The 15,657-nt window shown below is 41.2% G+C and overlaps 1 protein-coding gene across 3 annotated transcripts in view; it reads right to left on the bottom strand.

Moving 5' to 3' along the window:
• The window catches only part of COBL (cordon-bleu WH2 repeat protein), a 586,035-nt gene that overhangs the window by 192,482 nt on the left and 377,896 nt on the right, over window positions 1–15,657 (bottom strand). The window lies entirely within an intron of this gene.

Genomic DNA, 15,657 nt, shown 5'->3' with positions numbered 1-15,657 from the left:
GATGATTCACTATTACTGAACAATTTGTATTGCAAGCACATTTATTATTTCTTTTGTTTTGGTGTGTCACACTGATATTTGTGATTTTTTGTTGCAGCTGCACCCTTATTCAATTTATTGCTCTGAGCGCGGTATTTTTCTTTTATTTCTTGCCTAGCTGTTAATATCGTTTTACTCGCAGCTGGAGCTAGTTTTTTGGTTATTCATTTTAGTTTTTCATACCTAATTGGTGCAACTTACACTTATAAGTTTTATCCAGTTAGATTTTCATATATTCATTATGGATGTCTTTGAATATCGCTCTTCACGGGTGATTAAAAAAGACGGGGTTTTTGAAATTAGTAATGAACTAGAGGGCGATCTGGGTGGCCTCTTCCTGAGACTTAAAAATCTCATGGTCTCTGAGATCCACACACAATGGGATATAGCTTTTTAGACCAGTATGTAGCAGATTTGATGGTCCAGAGAAGTTTTAGGTGGGAGGTCAGTCCCCAAAAAAGTGAAACGGAGCTCCAAGATTGGTTCAAGTACTTCAATGAAGCTGGTGTCAAATTCTTGGAGATCTTGATTCAAAAGAAAAAGGGTAAATTAGCCAGATTAGATGTGGAAATTAAGCTAATTAAGGAGAAACTTTCCTCCCATATTAATAGTGAGGAATACAAGGAACGTTCCACTAATCTTAAGAAACTATTAGAAAAGGAGGAAATTGAGCAGAAAAATAAAAAAAGGAAAAAATTCAACCGAGATGTGGGAGACTATAAAAATGGGTTTGTGTTTAACTGGCAGAGTAAAATCGTAGCCGAGGAAATGGAACTTACTGAATCTGCACATACCCCCCGTTCCCCCAGATGAGATATTGATCCACCAGCTGGAGGACGGGGAGGAGATGTGTATAGACCGCCTTTTACTCAGAGTCAACATCTCCCATTCTCAAATCGGGTCTCTTACCGTTCACCAGAAAGGCATAACAAACCTTTTTCCAAATCACGCCCTCCGACACAGGGATCCGGTGGTGACCCCAAGTCCCACAAAAAGAGATCTAAGAACAGGAAGGCAAATAGCCATATTCAACATAATGATAATTATTATCAACCTAGTAGGGGTTCCCAAGGACCAACTAGGGGATCTTGGGGTGACTATCCCCCTCGCTATTGCGATCCACCTAGAAGGACCTATGAAGAGGACCAATACTCCAGATACCCTATCCCTACTCAGAACCGTTTCCAACCCCTGATGAGTTCAGAAAACCATTGTGATGACTATGGTTATGATGATAGGAGAAACTATCATTACGAATACTGGACTCCTAATAGAGGGAAGTATGATGGTAGACCACCCTGGTATCATTCTTCCCCATTCCAGCGAGGTGGACAAGGAAGTAGACGTACCCCCAACCAACCCCAGTGGGAAGAATACTCCTAACCTCAACATTGGGGTTTTCCCCGGGGAAATCAAAACCCCCAAAGACCAGTAGAAAAAAGAGAGGAGTCAGAGGGGGGAAGGAGATCAAAGAGCCAAAAGAAAACGGGAGTAAAAGGACATGGTATCTTCAACCTAAGTAAAAAACACTTTGACCCAAGCTGAGACCTCTATCCTTGATAAAGGTCTTAAATTCGCACCTCCTAAATCACTTAACAAATTCCAAACTTATATGGACATCCATAAGTACACAAAAAAATTAAACATCAAAAGATAGATGTTGTCCGATCCGATTAATCTTCAAGAGAGGAACCCTTCTAATATTAGGCACTCAGGCCTTGCAAACGCTTCATTGTTTAATCCACCAGGAGGTCTACCAGCCTAAATCAAGGTCTTTAGGGACATTCTCCTCAGGGACCTTGATCGTTTGAAAATTAGACATGTAAAAATGTCTAATGACCTACAGGCAGGGCTGGACCTGCTGTGTAAGCAGAAGGACCTTGTTATCAGACCAGCTGATAAGGGTGGTGGGATCGTGATCCTCGACAAGGCCTATTATTTAATAGAACTTGGCAATATAGTCGGGTATCGCGATACCTATACCCCCCTAAAGTCCGACCCAAGAGTAAAATACAAAAAAGAACTGGAAAAAATAGTTGATCATGGCTTTGCGTTGGGTCTAATTAACAAAAAAGAAAAACTCTTTCTAGTACCAGTATCCTCAAGGATACCTATCATGTACTACCTGCCCAAGATCCACAAGGATCCGATCCATTCCCCTGGCCACCCAATCATTAGTGGAATAGATTCCATTACATCTAGGGCAGGTAAGTACATTGAGAGCTTCCTTCAACCCTTGGTTAAATTACTACCAGCATACATTAAAGATAGCAGACATACTATCAGTCTGTTAAGAAATTGTGGATACAGGGAGGGACATTGGCTGGTCACCGCTGATGTCACCTCCCTGTATACCATAATTTCCCATGATTGGGGTATCTCTTAAGTGAGATATTTTCTAAATAATGATCTTTCACTATCAAGGAGACAGAGGGGTTTCATAATGGACCTCCTAGACTATGCCACTACACACAATTTTTTCGGGCATGACCACAAGTTTTTTCTTCAAACGAAGGGTGTGGCTATGGGGGCTAAGTTTGCCCCTAGCCTGGCGAACTTATTTATGGGCAAATGGGAGGAGGACGTCGTCTATGCCCAGTCGAGACCAGAGTTGGTCCTGTGGGCTAGATATATAGACGACGTCCTCCTCCTATGGAATGGCTCCCATGATTCCCTTTGTTCATTTATGGAGGGTCTAAATGAGAATGACAGGGGGATAAGATTCAAATTTGAGGCCAGTCAGCACACTGTAAACTTCTTAGACCTCAAAATTTGGGGGGGAGGGTGATACTCTATTTACCTCCACTTTCTTCAAAATGACAGACCGCAATTCATTTATACCCCGTGACAGTTGCCATCACAAGGCATGGCTGGATTCAGTTCCCAAGAGCCAATATTTGAGAATGAGGCGAAATTGTTCTACACTGGTGGATTTTAGGGCCCAAGCTCAAATATTGACGGATAGATTTATAGAAAAGGGCTATAAGGCCAATTTTCTTAAGCAAAAATTAGATGAAGTAGAGAAACTTGATCGAGAAAAACTGTTAATGGATAGAAGTGAGACTGAGGTGGGGAATAAGGGGTACCAGTTTATATATCCCTTTATCACAGGTTACTCCCAACAGCATTTCTCAATTCAGAAATTGCTACATAAACACTGGCATATTATCAAAAATGACACGGTTTTGGGTCCAGTACTCCCTGACAGACCTCAAGTGGTCTTTAAGGGAGTTCCAGCAATTAAATCGCTTGTGGCCCCTGGGGTGTGCAATCCCCCCATTAGGAAACCTATGTTTTTCCAAAATGTAATAGGCTACTATAGATGCAGGAACTGTGTGGTATGCTCTATTAATGCTATTAAATAAAGAAAGGTGAGCCATTTTCATTCCAATAGTACTTCCCATGACTTCCCAATAAAATCTTTTATCACTTGCTCCACCCCCAATGTTGTATACCTCCTGACTTGTCCCTGTGGGTTGCAGTACGTGGGACGTACTGTACGACCCCTTCAGGTTAGGCTCAATGAGCATATCGGGAATATCAGGAGGGGTTTTAAAGGTCATCCTGTCTCCAAACATTATTTAGAAGTACATAGACAGGACCCTAGGGGAACCTCACTGGTTGGCATTGATAGATTAAAATTACCATGGAGGGGGGGCCCCAAACGACGTGCCATTTCAAAGCTCGAAATGGAGTGGATTTTTTAAAATTAGATTCCTCAGACCCTTAGGGTTAAATGTCGATATTGAGGTAAATGCATTTATTGATAATGCCTAATTTGAGATTAGTTTTTTCCTTTTTACTTCACTTTTTTATATGTTTTTAATTGTCTCCGGTTGTATATTCCCTGATCGTTTAGGAGCGAGGGGAACACCAAGACAATGTGAGGTCATCCAACAAAATTGATATTCCGACTTTATTGAATTTAATTTTATTTAATTTGTAACTTTTTGCTTAATAGATCCACATATTATTTTTATTACAGACACTTTTTTTATTTTTGTTACAGACACTTTTTGATGTCCTTTACATATAATTTTTTAATTATGGCCCGTGCCTATATATTGCACCAAAGTGCCTTTAGAATATATATAAATTATTAATTTTATTTGTAATTATGATAGAGGGTAGTCCGGGCTTCACATCTGTGCATTGATTATTGTGTACTGTCCCCTTGCTGATTCTTTATATGCCAGATGTCCATTTGGCAATAATAACCTACATATACCATCGGGGTTGGCTCACTTTACCCGGACCTGTCCCCTCCCCCTTCCTGTTTTCTTACCCAATCATCGAGCCGGAGTTTACATCATATCGAGGCTTGGTGTTCTCCTGTGTTCCACTGATGCATATTACATTACGACACCCAGGTGACAACGAGGCCTGGTTGTCGTCTATTACTATAAAGGTGATGGCTCAGTGCGTCGCCCGTGCCCCTTTGAAGACGTCATTTATGACGAAACATGTAGGGCGTGGCTATGCACGATATGCCATCACGCCAATAGCCCTATCTTTTACACGGGTGTTCGGTACTGTTTTGTTTGCCAGCTTTTTAACATGTTTTATTGCGGTGGAGTGTTCCCTGCACCTATATGCAATAAAAGGCTTGTTTTTATCTATATTACACCATCTGAGCTTTTGTTTTTTATACTCGCGGCCCCCTGGACCAGTGAGTGTTTTGCAGAGTGATCTGTCTGCCCTGGGAATATCGCAAATACCTGAGGATTCTGAAGTTGGAGCTCATTTGTCCCTGCAGAGTGTGGTATCTGCTTGCTTGTCTGGCCTTGCCACAGAGGAGGTCCACCAACTCCGGTAAGCGTTCAATCCCACTGCTACCTGGATGCACCTGAAGTTCGGATGTTTTTTCCTTACATCTTGCTCTTCTCAACCCTCTTATGTGGGTTGAGGCGGTTGGATTTTGGATGTTGGATCCCCATCCATTGGATGCACATAATTTTTATCACTGACTTTCTATCACTGTGTTCCATTTATGAATGAATTTTTATTCATGTTTTCAGAACTTTCACCAATATTTTGTGATTTTAATATTTTTTATGATTCACTATTACTGAACAATTTGTATTGCAAGCGCACTTATTATTTCTTGTAATTTTTAGGGCTGTTACTGATTGAAATTTTCGTGTTCGATTAATCGATTTTATTTTAATCGACTAATTTCGATTAATTATAACGCACATACAGATCCAACTACTTTTAGCTGATTTAGCACCATTGTTATGGCAATGACTGAAGCCGGACATAGCGGGGCATGGCTAGGACGTTACACGTCATAAACTCAGCCTCACCGTGCCCATAATCTCAGCCTTACCGTGCCCATAATCTCAGCCTTACCATGCGCATAATCACAGCCTCACCATGCCCATAATCGCAGCCTTACCATGCCCATAATCGCAGCCTTACCATGCCCATAATCGCAGCCTTACCGTGCCCATAATCACAGCCTCACCATGCTCATAATCGCAGCCTCACCGTGCCCATAATCACAGCCTCACCGTGCCCACAATCGCAGCCTCACCGTGCCTATAATCACAGCCTCACCATGCCCATAATGCTGTCTCACCATGCCCATAATCACAGCCTCGCCGTGCCTATAATGGCAGCCTCACCATGCCCATAATGCAGTCTCACCGTGCCCATAATGCAATCTCACCGTGCCCATAATGCAGTTTCACCGTGCCCATAATCGCAGCCTCACTGTAGTCAGTGCCTGTGCCTGGATTACACAGTCTGCGGGCATCTCCCGCTGTGTGTCTCGGAGCTGAGTGTGAAAACTTTGGTCGCGCTGTGAGAAAAGTCCCGCCCTCCTCATAGATCAGCTCGTGTGATAGACAGAACACTGCATCTATCACATGAGCTGATCTAGGAGGAGGACGGGACTTTTCTCACAGCACGGCCAAAGTTTTCACACTCAGCTCCGAGACACACAGCGGGAGATGCCCGCAGACTCTGTATGACATATAGTGGAGGAGGGAGCGGAGTGCTGCACTGCAGCCACAGCTTGGCCCAAAGCGGCCCCAGGGCAGGCGGCCTACCGATCAAAAAAATTTTGATCGATCAAAAAAATTAACGATTAATCAGCGAATTAATCGTTAATTTCCACAGCCCTAATAATTTTGCATTGTGTATTAAACATTTCCAAACACCTATGAATAACATATGAAGGCTGTATCACAATTAAAGAAGACTGAGCTTAACAACCTTGACACGATAGGGGGAGGCATACTGATACTATCAATTGTGAATATATTACTGTCAGACAAATTTACACTAAAGATGGCCACACTGTATATGTTAGTTTCTGACAATTTAGAAACAAACCAAAAGACTCCAAAAAAATCATCTGTTCATTCATATCCATCAATTATTCTTTGCAGACAATATCCCAGTTGCTACAAATGAGACAAATCTTCATGGCACCGGGTTATATCTATCCACAGCTGCATTATCAGCAGCAGAAGATGGATGTGTGTTCAGCTTTAAAGAATGCCTTGTGACTTCTCTCTGCTGAGTCTGCCATTTTAAATCTTCTGACTGAGTTACTCACAACAAGCAACGCTGAGCTAATCAATTTGCCCTGATCAAGATATGTTGGAAGCAGAAATCATAAACCCTTTGGTTAACTCAAGGAGTTGTCTTCAATTTCATTTCCATATATACAGTATTTTGATGTTCAGCAAGCTAGAATATACCCTTTTAGATTGTCTGAAATGTCATCCTCTTACAGCAACTAATCAATAGCTTTTTTTTTCTTTTTCTATCATGCACATTCATCAATACAAAAAGCACAGCAGAGCAGTAACTGTTATTTTCAAAGTGCACTAGAGCTTACAGGACAGGGGATACTCAGACACAGAAACATTGGAGTATTAAACGCCATGAGAATCTGGTATTATTCGTCATTATCATCTTCATCCTCAGCTGTTAGTGTTACTGTATACATACTGGGAATAAGCAGGGCTAGTGTTAGGATCTCTTCATAATAGGGTCAGCGTGATCATTAGGGCAACTGTAGGTAAGAGGATGACAGGAAAAGGTCCTGCTCAGTCTACAGCAGGGATATACAATTAGCGGACCTCCAGCTGTTGCAAAACTACAAGTCCCATCATGCCTCTGCCTCTGGGTGTCATGCTTGTGGCTGTCAGAGTCCTGCTATGCCTCATGGGACTTGTAGTTCTGCAACAGCTGGAGGTCCGCTAATTGCATATGCCTGGTCTACAGTATCTCACAAAAGTGAGTACATCCCTTATATTTTTGTACATATTTTAATATATCTTTTCATGTGACAACACTAAAGAAATGACACTTTGCTACAATGTAAAGTAGTGAGTGTACAGATTTATAACAGTGTAAATTTGCAGTCTCCTCAAAATAACTCAACACACAGCCATCGATGCCTAAACCGCTGGCAACAGAAGTGAGTAAACCCCTAAGTAAAAATGTCCAAATTGAGCCCAAAGTGTTAATATTTTGTGTGGCCATCATTATTTTCCAGCACTGCTTTAAACCTCTTGGGCATGGAGTTCACCAGTGCTTCACAGGTTGCCACTGGAGTCCTCTTCCACTCCTCCATGACGACATCATGAAGCTGGTGGATGTTAGAGACCTTGTGCTCCTCCACCTTCCGTTGGAGGATGCCCCACAGATGCTGAATAGGGTTTAGGTCTGGAGACATGCTTGGTCAGTCCATCACCTTTACCCTCAGCTTCTTTAGCAAGGCAGTGGTTGTCTTGAAGGTGTGTTTGGGGTCATTAACATGTTGGAATACTGCCCTGCAGCCCAGTCTCCGAAGGGAGGGGATCATGCTCTGCTTCAGTATGTCACAGTACATGTTGGCATTCATGGTTCCCTCAATGAACTGTAGCTCCCCAGTGCCAGCAGCCCCAGACCACCACCACGCTCGACTGTAGGCAAGACACACTTGTCTTTGCACTCCTCACCTGGTTGCCACCACACATGCTTGACACCATCTAAACCAAATAAGTTTATCTTGATCTCATTAGATCACAGGACAGTAATCCATGTCCTTAGTCTGCTTGTCTTCAGCAAACTGATTGCAGGATTACCTGTGCATCATCTTTAGAAGAGGCTTCCTTCTGGGACAACAGCTATGCAGACCAATTTGATGCAGTGTGTGGTATATAGTCTGAGCCATGACAGGCTGACCCCCCACCCCTTCAACCTCTGCAGCAATGCTAGCAGCACGCATATGTCTATTAACCAAAGACAACCTCTGGATATGAAGTTGAGCGTGTGCACTCAACTTCTTTGGTCGACCATGGCGAGGCCTGTTCTGAGTGGAACCTGTCCCGTTAAACCGCTGTATGGTCTTGGCCAACATGCTGCAGCTCAGTTTCAGGGTCTTGGCAATCTTCTTATAGCCTAGGCCATCTTTATGTAGAGGAACAATTCTTTACTTCAGATCCTCAGAGAGTTCTTTGCCATGAGGTGCCATGTTGAACTTCCAGTGACCAGTATGAGAGAATTGTTCCAGTGATAACACCAAATTTAACACACCTGCGGCCTTGTAACACTAACGAGTCACATGACACCGGGGAGGGAAAATGGCTAACTGGGCCCAATTTGGACATTTTCACTTAGGGGTGTACTCACTTTTGTTGCCAGCGGTTTAGACATTAATGGCGTGTGTTGAGTTGTTCTGAGGGGACAGCAAGCTTACACTGTTATACAAGCTGTACACTCACTACTTTACATTGTAGCAAAGTGTAATTTCTTCAGTGTTGTCACATGAAAAGATATAATAAAATATTTACAAAAATGTGAGGGGTGTACTCAATTTTGTGAGATACTGTATATGCCCCAACAACCCTTCTTATTGGAAAACTGAAGAGTATCTTTTTTTTTTTTTTGCTTGGTATAACTATTGTGGCAGCAAGCATCAGTGTGTCAGAACAAAGCCATTATACTTATTATGCACATATCTTTAGTATCAATGGAAAATGAATATTTTACTATACTGTACTAGTTTTAAAAAAACACTGCTCCCATCTCCTTATTTTTGTTGGTCAGCAAACTTAAGTGTTTTAAGCTGGGATGGCAAGTTTACTTTAAAATCAATACATTGCTACCACAACCCACATTTTATTCATTTTATGATGGAATCCTGCTACCAGAGAAATATATAGGCTGCAACTGCCGACCTCTCTCTCTAAAACTGGCTGCCATTCTCAGATTGTCTTAACAGTCACTGATTCGAAACAAGTATGCCGATGAGTACTTTAGTCTTCACTTGCTGCATACTCGTTTGAGATCAGAGACTCATGAAGAGAAATTTATACTCTAATGCATCAGGCCTTCTATGTGTGATAGACAGCCAATAATTGACAGTAGGTGTGTTTGGGAATTGCTTTACTGAATTACAAACAGGTATATATTAGGTTCCTGGCTGGAATAAAAACTGAAACATTAAAGACCCACGGAAGACACAGAAATAGATATGCAGTCAGATTTAGCACTAACAACCTCCATGTTCAGTCTTACCTCTACCTTCCTGTTACAGCATTGTCTAAATATGACTAATAGGTACTAGAGTTGGACCCAGTGCTCTTGGTAATCAGTAAAAGAATTGGTCTGACACGTCCTCTGTAATATAAGTGTATGTGAGATAACCTATGCTGAAAAATGTGGCTGCTACTACCACACAACTATGCCAGCAATGAGCACTTCAGTGTGAAGGCAGAAAGCAATTTAGCAATTACCTCCTTTTTTGTGCTTTGGCAGCACTGATAATGTGTTTGGCCTCCTTTTGTCTTATTGTATATTCTACAACCCCCTGTTTCCTTGAATCTTCTATTTGCTGATTTTTTTTCCTTTACTATCCTAATTACCTCTTTTAGTGAACCATTTTTTTTTCTTATTAACTTGTCTGACATATAATCTAGTTGCCTCCAGGATGGCAGACTTTAACAGTGCCCACTGATTACTTGCTCCTGTCATTTTACTCCAACCTTTCAATGTTTCTATCTTCCCTTGCAAAGAGAACAGTCAAATTTCCTTTAGTAAATTAATTCCTTTTAAACATAAGCAGTTTTCCATAAAAAATTGTTTCCGCTTTATTGCACCTCAGTGCTGTAAGCATGACCGCTTTTAGGCACCACCTAAACCACAATTAGGAGGCAGTTATCCCATGTTTAGTGTTTGGTTTTAGAATTAAATGGTGTTAAGTCAATGACAGTGCTCCTGTTGAAGACAAAGCTACAACTTACTTTTGCCACATTTTAACAATCATTAAAGTGTAATCTATTATACTTGTAGTGTCAATCTGCTGAATCAATTGTAGAGAATGTACGCAACCTTACTGCAATCCATAAAACATGTGTTTCTTTGTGCCCTTGCAGAGACTTTTATGTTGCATATTTTTTCAGAAATAAAATTTACATGTAGCACCCTCTAGTGTTCTAGAAGAATAGTACATGTTTGTGAAAGTATGTACATTTCCAGGCTTAGCTGGTGTGTTTTGCTCTGGGCTGGGAGTGGCTCAGAGTAGTGCTGGGTGACTCACAGCTAGCATCACCAGGACCTTCCACTTTTTTCCAGAATGTTATTATTATTATTATAATACACGATTTATATATAATGCTCTAGTGTTTTCTGGAAAGAGAGGTGGAGAGGGGAGGTGGAGCTGCCTGGGGTGTTCTGAGGAGCCCTGACCAATTTCCATACTGGATTGGCAGGGGCAGGCCTCCTTAAACACCCAGGGTCAGCTCAGCTGCGGAGGAGTTGATTGGGTGGAAGATGGAAATGGAGTGTTAGGCTGTCAGGGCCTTTGAGGGCCTGGGGGGGGGATGACTTTGGGCCTGGGCTCGGGTGTGGAGGGGACCCTCTCACAACCCACAGAGCTGTCCTGACCAGGAGGCACAGGAGGAGCAAGAGAGGACAGTGGGAGAGCACTACCGGGCAAGTCTCCAGGTGTTCTACAGAGGCAGCCAAGAAGGCTGGTGAGTGTTCACAGAGTTGGGAGGACTGGGAGGCATACCTGAGAGAACTGAGATGCAGCAGTCTGGGATGGGTGCAGAGCCAGTCTGGAGGATTGTGGTGGCATGGGCAGTGGAAAGGGGCAACTGCAGCCAGGAGGGTTGCAGCCAGAGCCTGAAGAGGTAGTACTGGGAGCAGTAGCAACAGGGACAGTTAGCACTGGGACTTTCTATTTTTGCTACACCATAGGGGCCCGCGGTCCCTGCCTGCAAAGGGCATCTGCTTTAGGCCTGGCTGAGCCAGTGTCAGGCCTACAGTGCTAGCTGGTCCACGAAATGCAAGCAAGTGATGTGCTGGAGGAGTGAGGAGTAATAGTCCAAGAAAGTGCAGGAGGAGAAGAGGAGATTGTATATACCGTGGTGAACATAGTTGGTCCCAATTTTGACTGTCCGTTATCTGGGCATCTCATAAGTTTCCTGACCCTATCTAAGTTAAATTCCCCTCAATAAAATGCAAAAAAAAAAAACAAGTGCAAGGACTGTTTTCATGTCTCTGGATGCTTGAAAAGTGTGTGCTTGGCTGGGCGACAGACTACTACACTCAGCTGCCCCTACGGGGATACCGCTACATACATGACAATAGCAATGTGGTGTGAACAGGGCACATAGATAACAACTGTTTTCTTTGTGTCCTTGCAGAGACCTGTTTTAGAAAAAGACAGGTCTCTGAACAAGGTGGGAACAAACCAAAATTATTCTATGCAAGTCAAATCTGCACGTTTTCTCCATCAGTTTTTATGCACATATGGTGTGAATGAGGCCAATACAAGTGCCTGGAGAAAGAAATTTACCAAAATATTTTTTTAAATGTCAGCTACAGTCTTCAGTCTGTTTACAATGTGTACCCTGTGTTTCACCATCATTATTATCAAAGTCCATTTTTCATACATGATGCAGAAATTATATTAAAAATTGTCTTTATAAAAAGGCCCTATTGCCAGATTTACCCTATCTACGGCTGTTGGTAATCATATGAAATACACTAGGAGAGTGTGTATTTACTCTCATTAATGCAAGCTGTGATACAATAAAGAAGCTGCTTACAACGAAAACAAACTTTTTCCACACAAGATTGAAAGTTTGAAATAATCACAATTTACCTTTACTAATGAAAAGAAAAACTTTGTACGAAAAATCACATCTTATAAACAAAAAGGGCAGGCTGCAATCCAGGTGGACCACCCTGGTACATAACTAGTTGAATCCATGCACAAATTTAGGCAGCTTTGTAAACTAATGGAGGTCAAGCAGGTACCTAATGAAGTAGCCATTGAATATATACAGATCAACTAGTGCAAAAAGCATCACAGGAATTTCTACATCCTTAAATCTCCCAGTACTGTGACCTAAATATGATCTTCAGTGACACTGCTTTTGCTCTACAGCAATAAAGTAACAGGGATTCTAAAATTGACTGGCTTTAACATACTTATGTCTATCCACAACAACTTCATGATTCACAGCCTGTGGAAGACATAGACTCTTTCAGTAGCTGGCTGCAACCTGATAACATCTTATGCATGCAGTCAAAACAAAAACTGAAATTAATATGTTTTCACCCTGGCCTTGAAAAACCCCAGACTTAAACCTCACATAGAATAGAATTACTTATGAGCTAACTTTTCAGTGCTTTAAAGGCCCAAGGAAACACTCTGAGTGTATTTTAATATCACAAAGCCAAAGAACATGAATATTTTAATTGTCTTTCTTGCTTTACAGGTTTTCCCACAAAACAAAAAAAAAGCAAAACAAGGTCAGGCAACTGTAATTGTCTAAAGAAAATCAATTCTAAAATAATAAATCCACCCTTAATTGTCACGTACTACAAAGTTAACTCCAATGGGTGTGTTTTTAACCCATACTTGACCTTTGCAGGCTTATACCGACGAAACAAAACATGATTTTAAGGTTCCCCAAGTGCAGAACATATCATGCACATGCAAAAATAAATGCGTTTACAAAACCACCTTAAAATGTAGCACTGGAAGTGAAGAAGGGATCTACTGGAAAAAAAAAAGTTTTTTTTTTTTTTTTTTAAAGCTGGATATTCCAAATGAAAACAACCAGTTAGGTGTCATTGCTATAAAGCAAACACAATATATGTACTAAAGGCAGAACATTCACTTCATGTAACTTGAAGGAGAACTCCAGGCAAAAATAAGATAAAATAAATGGTCTATTAAAAGCTAGGACATCAAAACCAGATTTTGCTGCAATATCAATCCAATCTAGGGATTTTTCCTGCAGTATTTCTATTTGCCATCAGATGCTCTCAGACTGGTGGCCAGCATTATGTAAGCCCCTTCTTGGATCCACCCCAGCCAGTGACTGAACAGTGAAAGGAGAAGAAGCACAGTGATGAGCTCATTCTTATCATTCTACTTTTGCTTCCTATCAGCATGCTTTTTGCCAGCACATGATTTGCTCCTGCTTCCTCTAACATTCCAGTTCTGCTGTGCAAGGACTGCAAAAAGATAATTTCAGGTCAAATTCAAGTACCTGTATTTCATGATATACTAATGAAAACAGGGCTGCATTCAATCATGGCTTTTATATTGATCTAGAGTTCAGATTTAATATCCATTTCTGTTCCCTGCAGCAAACACCTGATACGTTTGGTGGGAATGGATTTCTTGAAGCATGTGCTATGCTTAAGTCCTGTGGGTAAGCAATCTCTACTCCAACCTGGAGTGCTGTCTCCTGTGTAGTGCACCTTCCCTAAAGGGAGCACACCTGTCTCCTGGCTGGAGCATACCTCTCTCCTGACGGGAGCCGTGAGCTATGGCCAGGCCTTGCTTATACCGAGTTTGCACACCTGCACCCTCTCACAACCTGCAGGTCTTCAGTAAAACCTGGACACAAGAGTGGAGACTTCTTCCCACCCAAATCTCTTTGTAGTCTCCAAGCTCCAGACCCTGATCCATAAAAAAATGATCAATGCAAGGTAACAAATCAGTATCGTATTTTGTAGAAAAATTCTTTAAATAATAGTTTTCAAGCAGATAAGCATAAAACATTGAATGGTAGGCTAAAAATAAGGTAACATACTGAACTTAAGTTAACTATAATTAAATTAGAATTTATCTAGTGGTTGCTAAATATAGTTTTTAACTCTCAATCATAGATACATGAACAAGCCTGTGACCTAAAATGACCCAAGAAATGTGGTACAAGCAGTAGCAGTATAAAAGGGTACTGTAAAGATATTTTGCTGGTTTAAAAAGTAAACTTTGTATTGTGGTTTAGGACTACCTTAATATATATATGCCTAATTAGAATATGAATATAACGTACTGTTCATTAAATCAAAATATAATTGACTATTGCTAATCTACATTGCTCATTAATCTATATATAGCCATGTAAACTGCCAGTTACATTGTTCCAATGGGAAATGACAGTTTTATAAATAGTTGGAGTGAAGTCTTCCAAATAGCCATGAATAACAGGTAACAACTCAAACTTTTACTTAAAGGAACTTCCTCCCTCAAGAAGTGGTACTAGCTGAGAGTGTTGACAACTTCAAAAATGTTTTGATGTGTTTCTCATGAAGCATAATATAAAGATCTATGGGAATTGTTGGAAAATAAAATCACAAATACATACACATAGCTTGAACTGGATAAACTTGTGTCTTTTTAAAACCTTACAAACTATGAAGCTTGTGGTAAGGAAGCATGAAATTGAACTTAAACAGAGCAGCTAAATATATAGCTGATGTATATGCATAGGGGATGTCTTATCTGTTAAAGAACTTGTAACCCTGTGTAGCCAGATTTGTGTTCTACACATCTATTCCAGACCGCAAAGCCAGATCACTGACATTTGTTGCATTAGCAGCACAGCTTTGTGAAGAACACACCTCAGCCTACTGACTAGACAATGAATGAGCAGCATCGCACTGCTAACATTTTGCATCTGCTCACTCTCCTCTCCCCCCTCCCCCCCTATCAGCACATATGCACCACAGAATAACTTAACTGGGTGCTAGTGCCAGCCCTCTTCTCCAGTTTGAGTGCCACTGTGCAATGAAATCAACAGGTTGATGTGTAGAAAATCAGATACTTTTCATTGAAAAAAATACAAATTATGATTTTTATTGAATTCCTACTCCCGAGGAGCTGCTGAATTGCGTTGTGATTTCTCTGCACACCTGAAGATGGCACACCTTGCTTACCCAGCAATTACCTACACACCTTGAGATATTTCAAAGAATATATTAGGCCAAGCAAGCCTAAGAGAGGATTAGCAAGTGTACTTATACAAACAATCAATAAGACAATAACATTACTCTGACAGATATGGTTAAACACCTGCAGTATACATAACAGTAATTAACAAAAAAAAAAGTAATTGAAAAAATCTCAGCAATTCCCAGCAGACAACAGATTAACTTGTGCAGTGTTAGTCTCTTACCAGAGGTAGTGTGCACTCTTCTGTGTTTTCGGACATGTGCACTGATTCAGTTCAAGTTTCTCAGACAAGCGTGGACGTTGCTGTGATTTCTCTCTTTCTATCCTGCTGAGGCTGTCCCTCTTTTGGGAGGGTTGTACTGTTCACTTGAAGCACTGTTCTTTGAGTTCAGATGGCTCAGGGGCAGAATCTT

The sequence above is a fragment of the Aquarana catesbeiana genome, linkage group LG05, assembly GCF_042186555.1.
Source record: "Aquarana catesbeiana isolate 2022-GZ linkage group LG05, ASM4218655v1, whole genome shotgun sequence".
Classification (NCBI taxonomy): domain Eukaryota; kingdom Metazoa; phylum Chordata; class Amphibia; order Anura; family Ranidae; genus Aquarana; species Aquarana catesbeiana.
This window is presented reverse-complemented; position numbering and strand designations above follow the sequence as displayed.